Source organism: Dipodomys spectabilis, unplaced genomic scaffold (assembly GCF_019054845.1).
Source record: "Dipodomys spectabilis isolate Male_0828 unplaced genomic scaffold, ASM1905484v1 ptg000071l, whole genome shotgun sequence".
Lineage (NCBI taxonomy): Eukaryota > Metazoa > Chordata > Mammalia > Rodentia > Heteromyidae > Dipodomys > Dipodomys spectabilis.
In genome coordinates this window covers 2,899,818-2,920,863 of record NW_024870748.1, presented here as the reverse complement: position 1 = coordinate 2,920,863, position 21,046 = coordinate 2,899,818, and the positions used below count along the sequence as shown (strand labels likewise).

At 33.2% G+C, this 21,046-nt stretch overlaps 1 protein-coding gene across 3 annotated transcripts in view; it reads left to right on the top strand.

Moving 5' to 3' along the window:
• The window catches only part of Tenm1 (teneurin transmembrane protein 1), a 599,693-nt gene that overhangs the window by 182,435 nt on the left and 396,212 nt on the right, over positions 1 to 21,046 (top strand). The window lies entirely within an intron of this gene.

Sequence of the window (21,046 nt, the reverse complement as noted above, 5' to 3'; positions counted from 1 at the left end):
TTTGGTTTATCCCATTGTCACTATTTTTTATTTGGTACCTTGTCTTCTATATATGTTCATCTGATTTGGGTTAGACAAAGGACAAAGAGTGAACCAATAAAACAGTGATACTAACAAGACACTATGTTGGAAATGAACTTTATATCTTACAGGGAGGGGAGCCGAGGAGGAGGGAAACTGGAGAAAGTGAGGGAGTGGGTAACAATGTTTGACAAGAAATGTACTCATTAGCTTAGCTATGTAATTACAACCCCTCTGTACATCAGCTTTACAATGAAATAAAATTATATTTAAAATTGTGCTTGCTTGGATAAAAAATGTGAGGCATATTATACATTTATATGTGTGTTATATATTACATATGTGTGATACATATTTCTTACATACAATACATAGTATGTATATATAATGTATATGGGGTAATATTTATCCATGAAAAATAATGAAATTATGTCATTTGCAGGAAAAAGGATAGAACTGGAGGTTATCACATTAAGTAAAATAAGCCAGATTCAGATAAACAAATTTCCTTCTTTCTCTCACTTTTGAAATCTAAACTCTAAAAAAAGAAAACAGAAAGTGGGAGAAAAATGAAGGAGGGGAACAACAACTTTGACAAGAAATATACTACCTTATGTATGTAACTGTAACTCCTTTGTACATCACCTTGACAATAAAATTAAATTTTAAAAAAGACCAAGTCATAAATGTAATAATAAAGATGGAACTAAACAAGGTGATAGCAAGGTGATGAACATAATAGTAAAAACATTACATTCATGTATGGAACGATCACAATGAAACTCCTTTTTGTAGTTATTATGTGTATATGTTAATAGCATGAAACTAATAAAATACTTTTACTTCCACTACTATGTCCATCTCATCTATGAGAGTAACTACATATTTTTAATTAGTGAAATATCTCTGAAATTTAATCAAATAATGATTCAAAAGGAGTATTTTTGTGTTCTGAATATTTAACTTCCAACATGTCTAGACACATTTCTTTAGCCCTTCATCATCTTCTTTTGGCCTTTTATGTTTGTGTTCTGAAATATTTATAACATAGTGAAATAATTTAAAAATATATGACTTTAAGCATAATTATGCATAAGCAGAGAAATATTTTATGATTTCTATCTGTATTCATTTACAGAAAAGTTTTATTTTAGTAGATACCTATAATTTTATTATCCCTACTTGAAAGTCTAACATTAATCAGTAATGCTACCACTTTTTAAAAATTAGATAGCTCTGAGAATGCTTTAATTTACTTATAGGTAATTATTTCCTGGCATCCTGAATTCCACTTATTTTTAATATCACCAAATTACTGATTATATTTTCCACATTTAATGCTTATTTAGATGTACCCATATGTTCTACAATTATTTAACTCATCAGTCTTTTAGTTCACATTTTCCATCTCAATTCAGTTTTATCTTTGCTAAAGTACATTCTCTCAGAATTCTATCAATAAGCATCTATTGGTGGCATATTCTCTTTCACGTGAAATTGCTTCCTAAGAAATTTGGTAGACATGCAATCAAACATTTACAGTTATTTACTTTAGGCATTTTGCTAACAAAAAAGCATTTTGAAAATATGAGGTAGGTTATAATTTTATCTCTCCTTGCTATAATTAACAGAATATCCAGCAATTCTAAAATAAAAAGAATATGTATTTTCTCTAAAGATAAAATGAGAACTATGTTTATGTATATTAATTAGTGACAATATATCAGAACTCTAAGATTGCTTCTTTGTGGTTCCTTTGTAGTTTCTAAGTTACAAAGTCCATTACTAATGTAAGTTTGGAGTAGCATTCACTTTTTCATACCTGGACAACATAAGGGATCTACTAGCATTAGAAAAGAGAATATGTCTATTATTCTACAAGTAAACACAAGTAAAAGGCAAATAACTACACCTGAACATGTTTATGAAACAACAGTCTAAGCATTCATGCAGTGAGAACAAAGGAGGATATTCTTAGGAGAGGATTGCAAGCGTTCAATAGCTATGTGCATAAGATCATATAAAAAGATATTTATTGAAATGAACTCCAAGAAGTGGAAACAAGAGGATTTTTGGAGGACCGTGTTGTTTTGTTTTTCTTTTCTTTCCTTTTTTCTTTAGTTTATTCCTTTTTTGTTTTTGTTTTTGTCAGTCACAGGGCTAGAACTCTGGGCCTGGGGCACTGTCCCTGAGCTCTTCAACTCAAGGCTAGTGCTCTACCACTTTGGGCCACAGCAACACTTCCAGCTTTCTGGTGGTTAATGGGAGATGAGTCTCACAGAGCTTCCCTCCTTGGCTGGTTTTCAACCACAATCCCCAGATCTTAGCCTCCTGAATAGCTAGGATTACAGGCATGAACCACTGGTGCCTGGCAGTTTCTTCCTTCCTGTTGCTGTTTTATTTTATCCTTTGTCTTGTATATGTTTATCTGATTTGGAGAGGGGAATTAGAAGCACAGAAATGATGAGACAAAGGGTGAAACCAATTCACCAGTGAAACCCACTAGACACTATCACTATCTTGGAAATGTACTATGCATCTTTGGAGTGAGGGACATTGGGAGGGGAAGATCTGGGAGAGAATAAAGGAGAGGATGACCCTGTTCAAAAGGAAATGTACTCATTACCTGACATAAATAAAAATTTAAAAAATACAAAAAGTAAAATAAACTATTTTTAAGGAAAAAAGAGATTCGTGATTATTGATTAGGTTCAATTAAGAAATCTACTTTTACTCAATCCTCCAAGAAACAGATGCCAAGATAGGAAAGATTGGCAATAGTGTGATGGAGAACTTTTTCCAAGATAATGAATAGGAAATAGAAAGAAAGGGAACCTTTAAAACACAACACAGGATCTGACACTTTTGAAGAACAGAAAAAGAAAAAGATTGAGCAGAACAGTTGCAGGCTCCAGTGACCATTCCAAAGACCTATAGCCAGACTGGTGAAAAATCCTAGAACAAAAGCTGTTATTAAAATGTCCTTCATCTGTCGGCTCAAATGGTGAACCTACATAGCAAGTGCAAGTCCTTGAATTCAAACCCAAAACAATTTTATTAAAAATGTTTTCCATCCTTCATTTAACGATTTTAAATATATACAATTTTTTATTGTGAAAATACTGTACAGAGACAAAGCCATTACCTGAAATTCTTGATAATGTAATCTTATTATTGGGAATGTAATCTTATTATTAATTAATTTGTTTAATTTATTTTAATTAATTAATTCTATTATTACTTAATCTTATTATTGGGAATGTAATTTATTAAGGGTCCTAAGGTAGATTGTTGCTTTATGTAATTTTCAACTTCATATTATGACCTAATTTGTATTTCCCTCTGCCAAGTCCTCCAGATAATTTTGTATGAATTTCTCAAAATGATAGTTTCTATACAACAGAGATGATATAAATTAAACTCTAAAGCCATGCTTAAAATTGGTCCATGCTTATAAAATCTCAGGTAATACATTTTTTATTATCTTCACCTACAGCCAAATCCAAGATAGATAAATGTCTTTGATTTTCTAGTGTACCCTCTTTTTGGTGTGTGAAAAGCCAAGGGTCCAGTTATGTAGGCAACATACAGGAACCTCGATTGCAACTTCCTTCCCTGTGAAGAAGTATGGTGTCCTCTCTGAACTCTCCTTAGGTCAGTCATTCATAAGAGAGCTACTGATTCCTGAGCATGCCTCATTTGTTGAGTTCCTATCTTGATTTGTGCTCTTGGTTGTGTGCTTAATTCTTGTCATTTCCATTCTCCAGTTAAAAGGAAGCCACAAAAGCTCCATAGCTATGTGAATATGATCATATAAAATAATGTTTATTCAAATGAACTCCAAGAAATGGAAACAAGAAATTTTGTTGTTATTTTGCTTTTTCCCCTCTCTGCCCTTGTCACTGTTTTTTGGTACCTTCTATCTTGTATGGAGGTTTATCTGTTTACAGAAAGGTAAGGGTAGCACAGAAATGGAGGGACAAAGAGTGAACAAATGCAGCAGTGATTCTCATTAGACACTACATTGAAAATGAACTATACAACTTGTGGGAGAGGGGGTCAGGAGGGAAAAGGCTGGGACAAAACGAGGGAAGAGGTAACACTGTTCAAAAAGAAATGTACTCATTACCTGACTTGCGTAATTATAACCCCTCTGTATATCACATTTACAGTAAAAATTATAAAGTTATTATTACAAAAAGGAAACATGTATATTGCTAAAGCCTTTTAAGGTATTTTGTAGTGTGATTTTTTTTTTGCAAATTCTTTATTGTGATTAAGTGATTACAAAATTTCACAAATTTCACAATATTGTGGAATAGAGATGCTTAAAGTCACAAACACATTCTAACTTTCATGGGGCAAATTATGATTTCTGTGAACTTTGGCAATACAGTTTGTTTTTTCACTCTCCATTATGGCCAGAAGCTGAATTCATATACATACATACATACATATATATATATATATATATATTTGTGAAAATACTGTACAGAGGGGTTACAATTACATGAGCAAGGTAATGAGTACATTTCTTATCAAACATCTTTTATTATATTGCTACACTATAGTTTGGCTATCAAACAGCAAAGTTTATCAACAAGCCTCTTCAAAACCTAAGTAATCATACTATTTTAGAAAACAAAGTGTTGTATCTAGCTTCAAGAGACAACTATGGCACTTCCAAAACAACTAGAAGAGGTCAAGGGGATGCTAGGCAGAGAAGCTAGAAAATGTTTAGACCATGTTTACAGTTGTGTCACGGAAGAACAGAGGGGCCTATTTAGACAGTACTGGAAAGATATATTGCTCCTTTTTTCTGGTATAGACCAACATTTGTTTCAAGGAAATTGCTCCAAATTTTGTCTGTTTTCTATCATCTACTAATAAAGGGTAAGAAGATAATCCTTCAGTGACCCAGCTGACTAGTTGTATAAGTTATAAAGTTTTATTTTGTCAATAAAGATGTACTTTTCTTAAGAATGTCTGTGTTCTTGAGTCCTGTAAACTCTGTATGGGAACAAAGTCTGTTACTAAATTATTACCACAGAATCAAGGTCCCATCTAGTAGCATTGTTATACAACCTCAGGTCAGTACATTTTATGAAACACTTTTAAAGGTTCATTTGTTGGTAGAGTTGACACTGATGAAAATATGTCAGTCCTTTTGATATCAGTTGTGTAATAAAAATCTATTTCACAATATGTTGTAAATATTGTGTTAGAGTTCCTATTTTGGTGATTTCAAATTATTATGTACCAAGTGTCTATTCTAAATTAGAGGTTGGCTTTTGAAAATGATAACATCTTTAATATGACACAGAAAGGACATTACCTTTAGATAATTTAATTTACTAAAGTCTTATGATTTTAGAACTTAACAGGGCTAACCTGAATCTTGCCCTAAACTAATCCATGGAAAGGATACTATGAAGAATGTAGGGGATTTGTTTCACCTGTTGAGAGAATAAACTATTAAATGCTTTTAAAGAAACAATAATATATTAGGCATATTTACTGTTTTTCTATAAACTAGTGAATGTAAAGGCCTTTGTAGGACATCAGTTATAGTCTCATTCACATAGGACACTTGAATGTAACTACCAAATATGTGTATATATATATATGCATGTATATATTCATCTATATATATGCATGTATATGCATGTATATACACATATATTTAATTGTATAGAACAATTTCATCATAATAGTTCTGTAAACACATTTTGTACTTTAATACTGTTTCCTTCTGATATTAGTTTTTGTTATCCCCATACCCTTTTCAACTATTTTTAACTGATTTCATGATTGTGTTTTTAAACATGCATGTAAAGTATATTGATTACGAGTGCCTCCATTAGCTTATAATTTTACCTTTCATCTTCTTTGTTTGCTCCCAATAGTCACCATTTTACATTGCAATCATTTTGGGTCTAGATTCTGCATATAAGATATAGCATACAATATTTATCTTTCTTGGCCCACCATGTTATTTTGCTTAATAAAGTTGTCTCTACTTCCATCCATTTTCCTGCAAACAACATAATATCATTATCTCTTATGATGGAATATGTACTCCTGGAAATATATGTATGGTGTTTTCTTGATCCAGTGATTGTTTGTTGTGCATCTAGGCTGATCACATATCTTGTCTATTATGGAATGATAGTATGTACTTCCATTTTTAGGATTTTGAGAAATCTCCATACTGGTTTCCTAGTGGCTAGACTAATTTACATTCCAACTAACACTGTATGTGTTCCCTTTTTTAAGAAAATTATTTTATTGTAAAGATGCTGTACAGGGGGGTTACAGTTACATGAGTAAGGCAATGAGTACATTGCAGGTTGATCAATGTTACCCCTTCCCTTGTTGTAGTCCCACTATCTCTTCCCTCCCCGACCTCCACCTCCCATACTCCTCCCCCCTCTCCCCCACGCCCCTGGCCCAAAGTTCATTTTCAATATACTCTCCTGTGAGTATTCTTGTTGCAATGGGTCATCCTGTGTCCTTGTTTCAGTGTTTTGTTGTTGCCCTTCCCCTCCCCAGATTAGACAAATGTATATACCAGATGCAGGGTACCAAAATCAAGTACAGTGACAACAGGAAATATGCTATAGGAGATAGAACATACAAAGGAAACAACAACAACAACAAAATATAATCACAGGGTTCATTTAAAACAATAACAATAAAGACCCCATATCTTGGGGTTCATGTCATTTTAACATCATCTTATTGGTCATACATACATAGCATTTGAGCTTTTCAGCTCATTTTATAAGATTATCCTATATATATACTAATTATTGCAAATAAGGGAAACCATGGGACCAAAATTCCTTTGGGACTGGATTACTTCACTTAATATGATATTTCCAATTTTTTCCATTTCATAACAAAAGGAGTAGTGTTGTTCTTTCTGATGGAAGCATAGAATTCCATATATATATATTACATTTTTTTGAGCCATTCATCTACTGAGACACTTCTGGGTCAGTTCCATAACCTTAGCTATGGTGAATAATGCCATAAACATAGTTGTGCTGGTAGCTTTAGTGTGGTCTTGTTTGTAAACATTTGGGTAAATGCCCAAAAGTGGGACTGCTGGGTCATAGGGGAGCTCTATGATAGTCTTTAGAGGAATCTCCATATTGATTTCCAGAGTGGTTGGACAAGTTTACACTCCCACCAACAGTGCAGTGGGTTTCCTTTTGGCCACATCCCCTCCAGCATCTGTCATTATTAGGGGAAAACCCTACCATGCTCCTGGATAGGGAGAATTAACATCGTGAAAATGGCAATCTGCCAGTCTTCCTACAAATTCTATACAATACCCATCAATGTCCCCACCTCACTCTTCAATGTAATATAAGAAGCAATCCAAAAATTCATATGGAACAATAAAAGACCCTGAATAGCAAACAATTCTTAGCAGAAAGAACAGTACTGGAGGAATAACAATACCAGACTTCAAACTCTACTACAAAGCCATAGTAGTCAAAACAGCTTGATACTGACACAAGAACAGATCTCAGGACCAATGGAATAGAACTGAAGACCCAGAATAAACCCACAGACCTATAGCCACCTAATCTTCGATAAGGGAGCTAAAAAATTAAAATGGAAGAAAGACACCTCTTCAGTAAATGGTGCTGGAAAAATTGGTGAAACATCTGTAGAAAACTAAAATTAGATCCTTATATATCACCCTGCACCAGAATTAACTCCAAATGGATCAAAGACCTCAAAGTCAAAGCAGACACCCTGAAAACTTTACAGGAAGGAATAGGAGAAACTCTAGGGTTCCTTGGCACAGGCCGAAATTTTCTTTTTATCTTTTTTAAGATACGTTTTTATTGTAAAAATAGTGTAAAGAGGGGTTATAGCTACACGAGTAAAGTAGTGAGTACATTTCCTATCCAGCTTCTTCCTTTGTTTTTCCCCTACCATTCCTTCCAGCCCGACCTCCCCAACTCCTCCCTCCTTCCCCCCACAAGTTGTAAAGTTCGTTTTCAACATAGTATCTTGTACATCTCATTGTTACAATGAGTCAAGCTGTATCCCTATTTAAGCATTTTCTTTTTTCCTTTTCCCCTCTTCAAATTAGAAAAGTTTATGTACAAGATGCAGGGCACCAGAATCAAATACAGTGAAAACAGGGGTTATACGTGGGTGAGGAACATACCAATGAAACAAAAAAAATCACATAATACATTTTAAGTACGTTAAAAACAATAGCATGAAAGAAAAAAACTATTTGTTTCCTTGTCCTGGGGTATATTTAACTTAACATCATCTTATATTGTCATATGTGCATAGCTTTTGACCTTTTCTGCTTGTCCAAGACATATACTAGTTATTGCAAATAAGGGAAACCATGGGACCTATGTTTCTTTGGACCTGGTTTACTTCACTTCATATAATTTTTTCCAAGTCTTTCCATTTCCTAACAAATGGGTCGATGTCATTCTTAATAAAGATCCAGAAACACAACAAATCAAAGAAAGGTTGGACAAATGGGATTGCATGAAACTGCAGAGCTTCTGCATGGCAAAGGACATAGCTAGTAAGATCAATAGAAAGCCCAAGGATTGGGAGAAGATCTTCACTAGCCATACAACAGACAAGGGTGTCATATCTAAAATATACTTAGAACTACAAAAAAAATTAAATCGTCTAAATACAAATCCTCAAAGAAACAACTTCCCATCAACAAGTGAGCATAAGTTTAAAGAGAGACTTCTCTGAAGAGGAAATAAGAATGGCCAGTAGACACATGAAAAAATGCTCAACTTCTCTGGCCATAAAAAAAATGTAAATCAAAATACCATTGAGATTCCACCTCACCCCAGTTAGAATGGCTATAATAATAAAAGAATCTAATAACAACAGATTCTGGAGGGGATGTGGCCAAAAGAAAATAAGTGTTCCCTTTTTAAGACTGGCCAGAATTACTTGTTGTTTCGTGATGATTACCATTCTGTCTGGAGTAAGTGGAAATCTCAAGATTAATTTAATTTTTATTCCTTTGGGGCAAAGGGTTTTGAACATTTCTTTATGTATTTGTTGGCCATTTATATATTTTATTTTGAGAACTATCTCATTTTCCATTTATTAATTAGATCGATTCTTCTTTTGGTGTTTAATACCTTGAGCTCTTTACATATTCTGAATATTAATTCCTTACCTGATGAATAGCTGAAAAATATTTTCTCCCATAATATTCTAGCATTTTACGTGTTATTTGGACTTCTACCAGTTAATAAAAATTTATTCTCCATTTATCTAACTTAATAGAGATTTTCAAAAATAATTTTACTAATTTAAAAAAAATAAATATTTTCTATACTGAAGGAAAGCAGTTTCTTTTTCTTAAGCTATTTTCTTCAGGAGTACTTATAATTTTATGACTCACATCTTCTAACTTTGTCTTACAGTTCCAAAGTGAGTTCTTCATGTCTCTTCTCTATTTCTAGCAATTCTTTACCCCACCAATTTTGAAGATGTGGTAATAGACTGGGGAGGAGGTGGGGCGAGTGCATAATATTCATTCCAAACAACATGACTACACATAATTTAAAGCATTCTCTGCATTCTAAACTGACATTTAAAGATTGCTCTGCACTAATTTATCCTGCCCTCTTCAGCCTACACATTTCTTCAGTGCATAATTCCTTCTTGAAGTTAATGGGAGTTTGGCATGAGGCAGAAGTACATGTTTCATGAAATGGGAATCTGGGATCTGTCATTTAATAAGAAATCTGCTCTTCTACCTTAATTGGTCTGTCTCCCTAACGTCTTTCACTATAGTAAAGCAGTGTAGGCAAGCATCCCATTCTAATGTGAAATGGAAACTATTTTAAAATGCAGAATATATATGGGTTACTCTGAACAGAAGGCAAGTAGTATGATCTATTGAACTGAAGATGGATTTTGAAATGTTATGCTTACTGAACATAGAATAAAGGTCAAAAGTCTTATGTGCTGCATTTTAAACATTTTTAGATAACAACACATAGTTTTACTTGCCTCTTCCATTAAATCCTGAAAAACCACTTACTTAAGCAAACAACTTCAGGACAAAAAACTTTAAACAAAACAGAAAGTGATGGTTTTTCTGATTGTTCTTGTGTTCTGCCTAGTGCACTGAAGTTCAGCCTGCGCTTTGATATATACATTTTCAAAGTTTGGGTTGTGCAAACACGTACTTCTTATATATATAGCATGAAATGACTTTTAGCATCTACAGCACTTTCAAATAGTTACTATTAATTTGACAACACTAAGTAAACTTTAGTATCTCTCTGCGGGAGAAATATTATGCAGCTTAAAAGGAAAAAATAATGAAACTCTTCTATGCACTGACTTGGAAACACCTCAAGATGTAGTAAGTGAACCAAACCAAAGTATAAGTATGTGAATATAATGTATTATGCTTTATGCACAGAAATTTGGCAGATAATATATTCTTTTGTTTTTCTGAAGACATGAAAAATGCTGGAAAAATAAATAAAAACTAGTAGCAAATGTTTACCTAAAAACTAGAAAAGGAATGAGACATTTGTTTCTATAGACATTTGTTTAAGTTTTGAAACATTTTAATGAGATGCAAAGAAAGGGAGTTAACCAATATGCTTATTCTCTCTATCAGGAATATGTAAGTTTAAATGTTCAACCTATTTTTATGTAATAATTTTGCTATTAGACATATGGCATTGGACAAAGTCCCTTAACCTATTTGGACTTCAGTATTTGTAAATTAAGAAAATTATAATAAATGGTTTTCAAGGTCCCTCCTAGCTCTGCCTTCTCATGATATGGAAACAGATGAAGATATTAATGTGACTAGGCTAACTTCTTAAGGAATGAGAGTGTATTGTAATTGATGAGTATTTATTGCTACTCTAGGATTTTTCTGTTTTAGCTAACATTTTCCCCCAGTGAAATAATAATTAAAATTGATATTCTCAATTAGGCAAATAGACACATGTTGGATATAAATTACTGTTTGAAAACTTGATTTTGCTGCTCTTCTAAAAAGAATTTGTCTTTTAACCTTAGGAAAAACCTCTACAAATATTTGCTAAGGTATTATAATATACTAACACCAGATGAACTCAAAACATTGACTTTTAATTGCTAATCATTATTTTGATAAGCTCCTGAGTCTTTATTAAATATGTGTTCATGTTTGATATCCATTCTGTTTAGGCTTCAATTATTTAATTACAGGTCTTGATATGAAACTAATCATGCATATATCCATACGAAGCTTGCATACTGACAGGATAAAATCATTAAACAGTCATTACTGTAAACTGATGTTGGCCTGAAATTTTTGCAGTTAACGGGGGAGTTGATGCTTGATGAACAATCCAATTAAAACTGGCAACAAAAGACCTAAAATGTCAGCCAAATTGCTTTTTAATAGTCAATGCAGCCGTCACAAAACATAAACATTAAAGTCCCCATAGAAGCATAAAGCTTCATGGTGAAACAATTCTAGAAAATGAATAATAATTACAGCATCTTGAGGATTCTTTTAATAGATATGCACTCATTAAAAATATTGTGTTGCTTAGAATAAGATGACAATGTATGTTTGTCAAAATATATTTTTGTATTTGTTATAATAATGATGAATTAGGTATGGTTTTTCTGATTATTTTTAAAGCATCTTAGTAATCTAGAAGTTAAGATTTTAAACTAAGGGATTAAGAAAGTTGTACAATATGACCTGCTAATATGTTAAAATATAAATCTATAATGAATCATCAGTTATGCCTACATTAAATAATCTTAAATATATACAACATAGACATATGTACATATATATTATTGTATGTATTTCAGATGTATCACTTAGATGTTTCCTACAATTCAATAGTAATTTTCAGTTGAAGGTACAAGTTCATGTGATTTACTGCATTTTTCAACATTGGCTCACATATTTTCTACACAAAGATCAAAGTACTATATTTTCTATGAAAGGTTATCTTATATACTATGAATAATAACTTCTCCCTCCTTCATTAGTGACACTTGTTTCAACAGGCAGAGAAATCATGAAGTTTTGTCTTTGTGGTATCAAAATAATTTTCGTAATATATTTATTCTTTTCTTAATAAACATTTGCAAAACACTTATACTGTGCCAACAATGTAGACCACTCTGAAAATCTGAGCTTAATGCTTGAATACCATCCTAAGATTCCTATTTAGTTGACAGGACTTGTATGGAAAAAATTAAACTACAAAAACAAATAACATCTCTCAAATTTATGAGAGGATTATCCTTAGCTTATCACATATTTTTAAAAGGATACTTTATAGCACCAATATACAGAGTAGCGTCCTTAAACAGATGGTATCCTAATACATTTATGTATTAAATATCCTTCAATTAAATGTGGCCTTCCCCTACAATCATAGAGTGTAATTTATGTGCTATGATGGGTAAATTGACGTTCACACTTCTCCAGCTGTGGCTCCTCTGTTTTATCTGTTAAGGAAGTTAGTACTATTTATTTTCAGAACAACAATTTTTTTTAAATCCCTCAAAGGAGTGATAGACTTATTGGGACTTCAAACTCCATTAGCTGAAACAGTGAGGGGAAAAAAAGCCCTATAGGAATATAAATGAAACTTTAATGGTACCATATCAGAAAATATTAAATTACTCAACTATCCATAAAAATTGCTTGTCTTTTACTTTTTTTCTTTACCTCATAATACAATAATAGCAAACTATATTGAGAAAAATTGTAACATATAGTCTAAAACACTATTTCTGCTCTGGGTAAATAAAAAGGCTGTAGTCTCTTTTATGCACATAACCATATCAAGTCATGTCAGTAATTTAAGTGTTGCCTTTAGTAGGCCAAATCAACCAGCTCTTGTGCCCTGTACAGATTACAGAATAATAGGTTTAAATATGATTCTCTTGCCCAGATTACTATTTTAACACTGATACATTTAGAAAAGAATGATCTCTTCAGTATAAAAGAGAATAAAAGAGTGGGGCTGGGAAGGTGGCTCAGTGGTAGAGCGCTTGCCTTGCATGCATAAGGCCCTGGGTTCAATTCCTCAGTACCCCATAAGCAAAAAGAAAAAAGCCAGAAGTGGCACTGTGGCTCAAGTGGTAGAGCACTAGCCTTGAGCTGAAGAGCTGAGGGACAGCGCCCAGGCTCAGAGTTCAGGCCCCATGACTGGACTCCCCCTCCAAAAAAGAATAAGAGAACCACATGTATGGTACATATATATATATATTATATATATATATATATATTATATATATAATATATTATATGTATGTATATATATGTGCACATCTGAGGGAAGCTAGGAGGAGGACACAGAATCAGAGGGCAATGGGAAAATCAAACAACAGAGGGGCCCATCAGCTCCACTGGTCATTGATGAAAACAAATTAAGCAACTCAAGGGCAGTGATGGAAGGGAGGGAATAAGAGGTAAAGAGGGAACAACTAACCCTAACCAAAAGGAAACAAATGTACATACCACCCTGTGGAAGAAATAGTTGTATTGTCAAAGCTCATAGAATTCACTCACTTTATAGACCATAGTAATGACAATTTACCTCATGAAGGTTAGAATGTGCTTGTGGCTTTAGCTAAGTTGTCACTATCTCACAAAACTGTGAAATTTATGAAACTTATGTAATTACTTAATCACAATAAAAAATATATATATAAAAAGCTCCAAAAGCCAAAAAAAAAAAAGAGAAGCCAGGCTCCTGTGGCTCATACCAGTCTAGCAGGAAAGTCTGTGAGATTTACTCCAATTAATCACAAAAAAACTGGAAGTGGCTCTGTGGTTCAAGAGGTAGAGTGCTAGCCTTGAGCAAAAGGAATTTAGGGACAGTACCCAGGCCCAGAGTTCAAGCCCCAAGAAAAAGGAAAGATAAAAGAATAAGAGATTTGTCTTGTATATATGTTTATCTGATTTGGGGAAACGAAGGGGAATAACAAAATGGTGAGACAAAGGACAAAGGATAAACCAATTCAACAGATACTCACAAGACACTTTGTGTGAAATGAACTTTACAACACGGAGGGGCCAGGAGAGAAGGGACAATGGGAGAAAGATGAGCGAGGGAGTAACAATATTTGACAAGAAATGTACTCCTTACATTACATATGTAACTGTAACTCCTCTGTACATCACCTTGTCAATAAAATCAAATTTTTACAAAAGAGATAGATGATAGATAGGTGATAGATCTAAAAAATTATTGTGACAACCTGCAAAGCTGATTGATATATGTTTGATATTTTCCATTGTAAATTCAATATAGTATTTACTCTGTTTAACAAAAATTGAATCTTATTTGACCTAAGTATTGAGCAACAAGGATTCAAAAATTAATATTGATCTGCTGGTTAATCAGCACATTGCCTAGCTGAAAGGACCATCACATAGAAATAATTATGCTAATATTGTGAGGCTTCTGATAGGTAACTATAATAACAGTTGTGAAAATATAAAAATAAAAGTAATAGGAACATCATACAAGTGATAATATTCCCTGAAAGACTTGTAGTCATCTTTTCAGATCCATCTGTATAGAGGACAGTTACACGAAATAGCAGCCAGCTTATCCTTGTGGACATGTGGAATACTGGACTTATTTATTCCACTAAGGATATTGTACAACAAATAATAAAGAGTGATTGCATTCATCATAATTAAGAAAACATCTGTGGGTTCATTTATTTTGATTATTCATTGGTCATTACATATAATTAAATAAGCTATTGATAAATTCCAGAAATAATAGATAACCTTTATTTTGAATGTGGATCACATAAGTGAATGCTAGGATGTCTGTCCTCTACAGTAAATATCAATTTGTGAGTACAACATATCTTCATCATTTGCCTCATATCTGTCAAACCTACCCATTCCTCAAGTTACCTGATTCCATTTTTACATACATTGAATATTCTGACTGTATTTTCCCACCCATTCTCTTTCTATTTGTCTATTCCCTTAACTCCCCCTCCAGCAGAATTTCTTTTATTTTTTATTTTTTTATTGTGAGAATACCATACAGAGGAGTTACAATTACATGGGCAAGATAACGAGTACATTTCTTAGAAATTTTATAGTACAATTTTTATAAAGCACAATTAGTACTTCTTCCCAAAACAACAGGGATAAACCAGTATTGTGCTCTAATTTTTAAAATATAATATTGAAAGAACTCTTAAAAGTGGTCAAACAATGGAATTACATCATTTCATTAGTGTCTAACTCAGTAAGTAGCAGACAATACATTTTTATTATTCATAATTATGTTAAGGTTAAAACTAATAACATCGGCTTTTAAGTAACCTAATGATTATAACAGGCAATATGGTGTAGGTCAATGTCCTTCAATTTACTTTTCTCATCATTCCTCATGGTTAGAAATATAGCCTATATCAAAACATGCAGAAAACTAAGACACGTTTCAGTGGACATTTCATACCTTCACTAAATGTTATGTTTTCTAATATATTCTCTTTCACTTTTTTAATTGAGATTTTGCATTAATGTACATTAATGCAAGTTCCATTAGGATGTTTCCATATATAAATACAATGTACTCCATCAACCCTACCTCCTATATTACTCGCCCTTATTCCTCCATCCCTTTCATAAAACAACTTCGAGATGTCATTGTTCTCTTTTCATATATGCATATTAAAACACTTCCATATTACCTCAATTCACCCTCTCCATGTACTCTCACGCTTGCTACCAATATCCACACTTGAGAACACCCTGTTTTACCTTCGTGTCATTCATTGTTTTTACCATATATTAATTGTACCAAAGCTTTCCACCATGGCAAATTTCACATGTGCATATTTTGTATCTTAATCTGTATGATCTCTTCTATTTCTGTCCCACAACCTCTATTGATCAATAGCTTTCATTGAAAATCTTCATACCATCTTCCTACTGGACACGATGAATTGGTTTTATAAGCCATCAGTTGATTATAGCCAGACATCTGAAAACAATGTTATAAATAGAATAGTTGAAAGCAAACTAGTCAATGTCAAAAGAATACCGGATTAGAAGTTGAAAGACATTGCTTCTTTTCCTGGTTTCTGTTCACTACTTGTTATCTCTATGACCTTCATAAAGTCAGCTAAGTTCTCTGTTTTTTTAATATACAAAATGGAATGCTGCAATGCTGCCTTCCGTGTCTATCGCAGACTCTTGTTGTAAGGAGCAAACGAGATAATATATTTCCAAGTGCTTCCCAAACCATAAAACACTATGTAAGTGTAAGGAGGTGATATCCATAAAATGAGACTATACTTCACAGTTATGTATTTCATGTGACTTCTGTGAACCTTTTAATCCTTCAAATTCATTCTTGAAAAATAATTTCCTTGAGGATATACAGTCACACCAGATATATATGAAAATAAGGGTGACAAAGTGCTTCCCATCCTAAATAACAGACAGCAGTGATATCAGTTCAAGTACAGTTTACATTTTTAGCCTCTCAGAAAAGAATCGGATACAGTACACCACCCTTTAAACTAAGAAGATGCTTGCTAAAATAATAGGATGAATGCATGGCTTTCTGTTATTTAATTTGCTTATATGACACATCATTTTTGATACATAGTGCTTCTGCTAAAGTTAGCCGTTGGCAAAGATATGTCATAAACATGTTTGCAGAACTCTAATAGAAAGTAATCTATAACAGTGGAGAAAAAAGCAGGCAAAGCATTCATTTGAAAAAGCAATGTTTAGTAAAATATTATGAACTACCTGTGTTCAGTTCTTGCCTTGCTAAAAATGACCTGAGAGTATGATTTAAAGATGAACTGTCCAATTTTCTCCTCTTATTTTCTCAACAAGCATTTGCTGAGGACTAGTCACACTGGAAGTGCTACCGAAGTCATGACCTTTCACAGAGCTTTACCCTCTATTATGGTAGATGAGTTAAGTGTAAGAATATAAGGCCCAATATTAGGGCTTTTGGATTACATGCAACAAAGATTTATCTCAAATGATGAGAATTTATTAAAAACATGCATGTCCAAAGCTGAAAATCAACACAATTCTAGAAATTTTAGCATAGAGAGTTTATGAATCTCTAACTATTTATATGACACAATGGCCGGCTGCATGTTTGCTTTATTTCTGTGTCTCTCTCTGTTCCCATGTGGCTTCATATGGTTTTGGAAGTTTGTAAGTAAAACAGAAATATACTACTCTAGTAATTCAGAACAGAAAATATTTGCTTTTTCCTTTAGATTTGGAACAATGCTTAATGAAAGACATAGCATTGGTATAGGTCCGTGGAGGAGTGGAGTGCAAAGAGAATATTGGACAAAAACATATTTGATGTGGCAAGTTAAATATGAAGAAAAAGTTAAGAAATGGAAATTGCCTACTGTGTTGATTGGATGACAAATGTTGCAGTTTAGCAGGATAATAGAAAGTATGATGTTAGACTGGGCCCAAATCATGCCTTTTTAAAATCTCTGACAAAACTAAAAGCTTTATACTTACTTGCAATATAGTCAGTATGGATTCGTATTTTTTAAATATCAGTCATTTTATAGTTTAAGATACTTTGCAATCGAGATAATTAAAATATTCAAAAATTACACAGCAAAAGATATCTTTCAAAGAAAGCATTCCTTAAAAATGGTTCCTTCTGCCTTTTGTTTCAGTTTATTCCACAGAAACTAGAGCATATTTGTCACTTTATTGACAAGATTGCTTAGTAAGGCATGCCACTAGATAAGGTAGAGTGATAATTTAAGAAATTCCCTGTCCTTAGAACTTGCAGACAAGCATAAACACATACAGAATGGTATTGATGTGTGTATTATACACAACTCTCATTGTACATTACTAACCACTATAACAAGACTACCATCCAATCCTCCCACTAGCTTTCTTGCTCCTTTTCTTTTTCACAGGTCCCTTAATCTTCAGCCTTCCTCATAATCCATAGCTTCACTGAGAAAACTGTTTATAAAATTGAAATGTCTAGTTAAAGATTTAAAAATATTTAACAGTTGATGTCACCCTTATACTTAGCAAACTATGTTCATATTCCATTATCACTTAGCCATGCTTTCCTTTCTAAGGACATAAACCAATTTCTTACTGGAAATCTCAATGTCTTAAAAGCAAGAAAGAGAACAATGATAAAAATCTGACTACCTATCATGATATAACGAGGATAATAGTTTAAAGCACAAATTCCCTGATACATATTGGGGCAAAGTTCAGCTAAAACTGGCAAACAATAGTTAAATGTTAAATAATCAAGATGTACCAGCAAATGTCTTTCCCACTTACTGATTTTCCAGGAAGTAGAGGAAAAGTAATTCAAAATGATGTGGTCACAATACAAGTCAATAAGGTCCCAGTCTGTTTCTTTTTTATTATTTTTTATTGTAAAGATACTGTACAGAGGAGTTACAGTAACAAGAGTAAGGTAATGAGTACATTTCCTATTGAGCATTGTTATCCCCCCTTTGCTTTCCCCCTACCATCCCTTCCCTACCCACCTCCCCCACATCAAGTTGTAAAGTTCGTTTTCAACATAGTGTCAGGTACATCTCGTTGTTACAATGGGTCAACCTGTATCCCTGTTTCAGTATTTTGTTATTTCCCTTCCCCTCCCCAAATTAGAAAAATGTATATACAAGATGCAGGGCACCAGAATCAAATACAATGTAAACAGGGGTTATACCATCGGGGAAGAGCATACAAAAGAAACAAAAAAAAAATCACATAATACATTAAAAACAGCAGCGACAAAGCTAAAACCTTTAGTGTCCATATCTTGAAGTTCATTTCACTTAGCATCATCTTATATGGTCATATGTACATAGCTTTTGACTTTTTCTGCTTGTCCCAGTCTGTTTCTTGAAGGATAAAAGTATATTTTACTCTTTTTGAATGCTTTTCACAAAATAAAGTCATGCCCAAGGAGAATATTTCAACTTAATTCTATGTCCAAGGGATAGCACTGTGTCTTTTACCTGATCCCACTATTCAAATGCTTACATAGAACTGATCCCTTCATCAAGCACAAGTAAATGATTCTAAAATACAGGCTTATCTTCACTGATATGTAGACAATTTGTAAAATGATTACAAATGTGTGAATATGCAATAATAATAATAATAATAATCCATAGCATATGGATTAATATAGTAGTTAGTAGTGGTAACTCCATTGAAAATAGTAGATCAGCGCCTGGGAAAACCCAAGCTTCATATCTTCACAGTAACCCTAAGCTTTTCAAGATGGACACATATGTGTGTAACAAGGCCAGGAATGCATATGTATCTGATAATAGAATTTAGGTATGCAAAGTGGTTCACAACTGTAACTGTATTCAGGAAGTAGAAATTCTTGATGAAAGAAGTAAATAACTGGTTTGGGGTTAGGCAAAGTATTAAGTCAGCATTTTCAAGTCTATATTTTGTATCTTTAATTCCTTTATTTATTTTGACTATCATGTTCCATATGTCATTCATTCTTTAAGTCAGCTACGTATTCTACTCTGTCTCACTCAGGCCATTTCTCTTCTGTATGTATCATTCAACTTTTTTGTGAAGCCTTGTAGACTAGTTTGTTCACTTTTTCTCCCTCAGCTCTGCCACTAAAGTCTCTTTTCGTATCAGCCAATTGTGTTAATATGTATATACTTAACCTCTTCCATGTACTTTCTTTTTTGGTGACCTTTTGTTGTTTGCAGCAATTTTTCAAGCAGATGCATCTGTTAGGGAAAGAGAAGAAAGTGGTAAATGGCATGTTAACTTCTGTAATTTGGGGAATGAGGTTAGTAAAAAGAACACAAATATCTATCTTGCTCCTCTAGCTCCAACATAAAGGTTATATTTTGTAACGTAGACACCATGCTGACCATTTGGCATAAAGGTGGAAAGAGTAATATTATAACTTGGAATAAAGGTATATTTAGGTCAAATGCCACCACTGATTACCCATACAATCTTGGGAAAATAATTTAAATTTTCCATGTTTCATTTTTCCTCATCGTATATTTAAATGTATTTATTTATTGTACTAGCAAATTTATAATCAGAATAACTTACCACATCTTATAATGAGAACGATGATGGGAATGATAAATAAATGGAATAGTATTTATACATCAGTATGGAATATGAAAGTAATTAAAAACAGTAGAAAATAATTTATTCAGTATGTCTCAGACCTGACCTGTCCTTGATTAATTATATTAGAATTTGGATATCTTAATTCCAAATAAGCATAACAGTTTTTAAAGACATGTTAGCTCATAAATTATGCTCTGTAGCAGAGGATGAAAAGTATAGTAAAAAAATAAGTTTAAAAGCTTTATGCCTTTGAAATGTTATCCATAGTATAAAAATAAGATGTGGCATAAAATAAAATTTCAAAACACATCCTAGAAAATATCTCTGTTTTTGCCAATTCTCGGGCTTGAACTCAGGGCCTGGATGCTGTCCCTGAACCGCTTGGTTCTCAAGGCCATCTCTCCACCATGTGAGCCACAAAGCCACTTCCAACTTTCTATGGGTATTTTATTGGAGGTAAGAGTCTCACAGACTTTCCTGCCCAGGCTGGCTTCAAACCTTGTTCCTCAGGTCTCCTGAGTAGCTAGATTTGCAGTCAGTAGCAACCATCACCCAGATAACATTTATGTTATGTGAATATACTCTCCAGATTACTTGATACTGTGCACTGAACTGTGTTTTCTCAAAATTCTTTTGTTTAAAATCTGGTAAGGATGATACCATAATTATGAAACCTAACTACTAATTTGATTATATTTTGAGATAGAGCCCTTAGGAAATAGATTTAGACTAAGTCATAAAACTATGGACTTAGGATACATGAATCCTCTTAAAAAGAGACAGTCTCTCCTCATGATGTAAGGACATAGCAAGAAAGACCACCATTTACACCCTGGGAAATACAGCCCTCCTCGAGAAATAGATAATGGCGATTCAAATCTG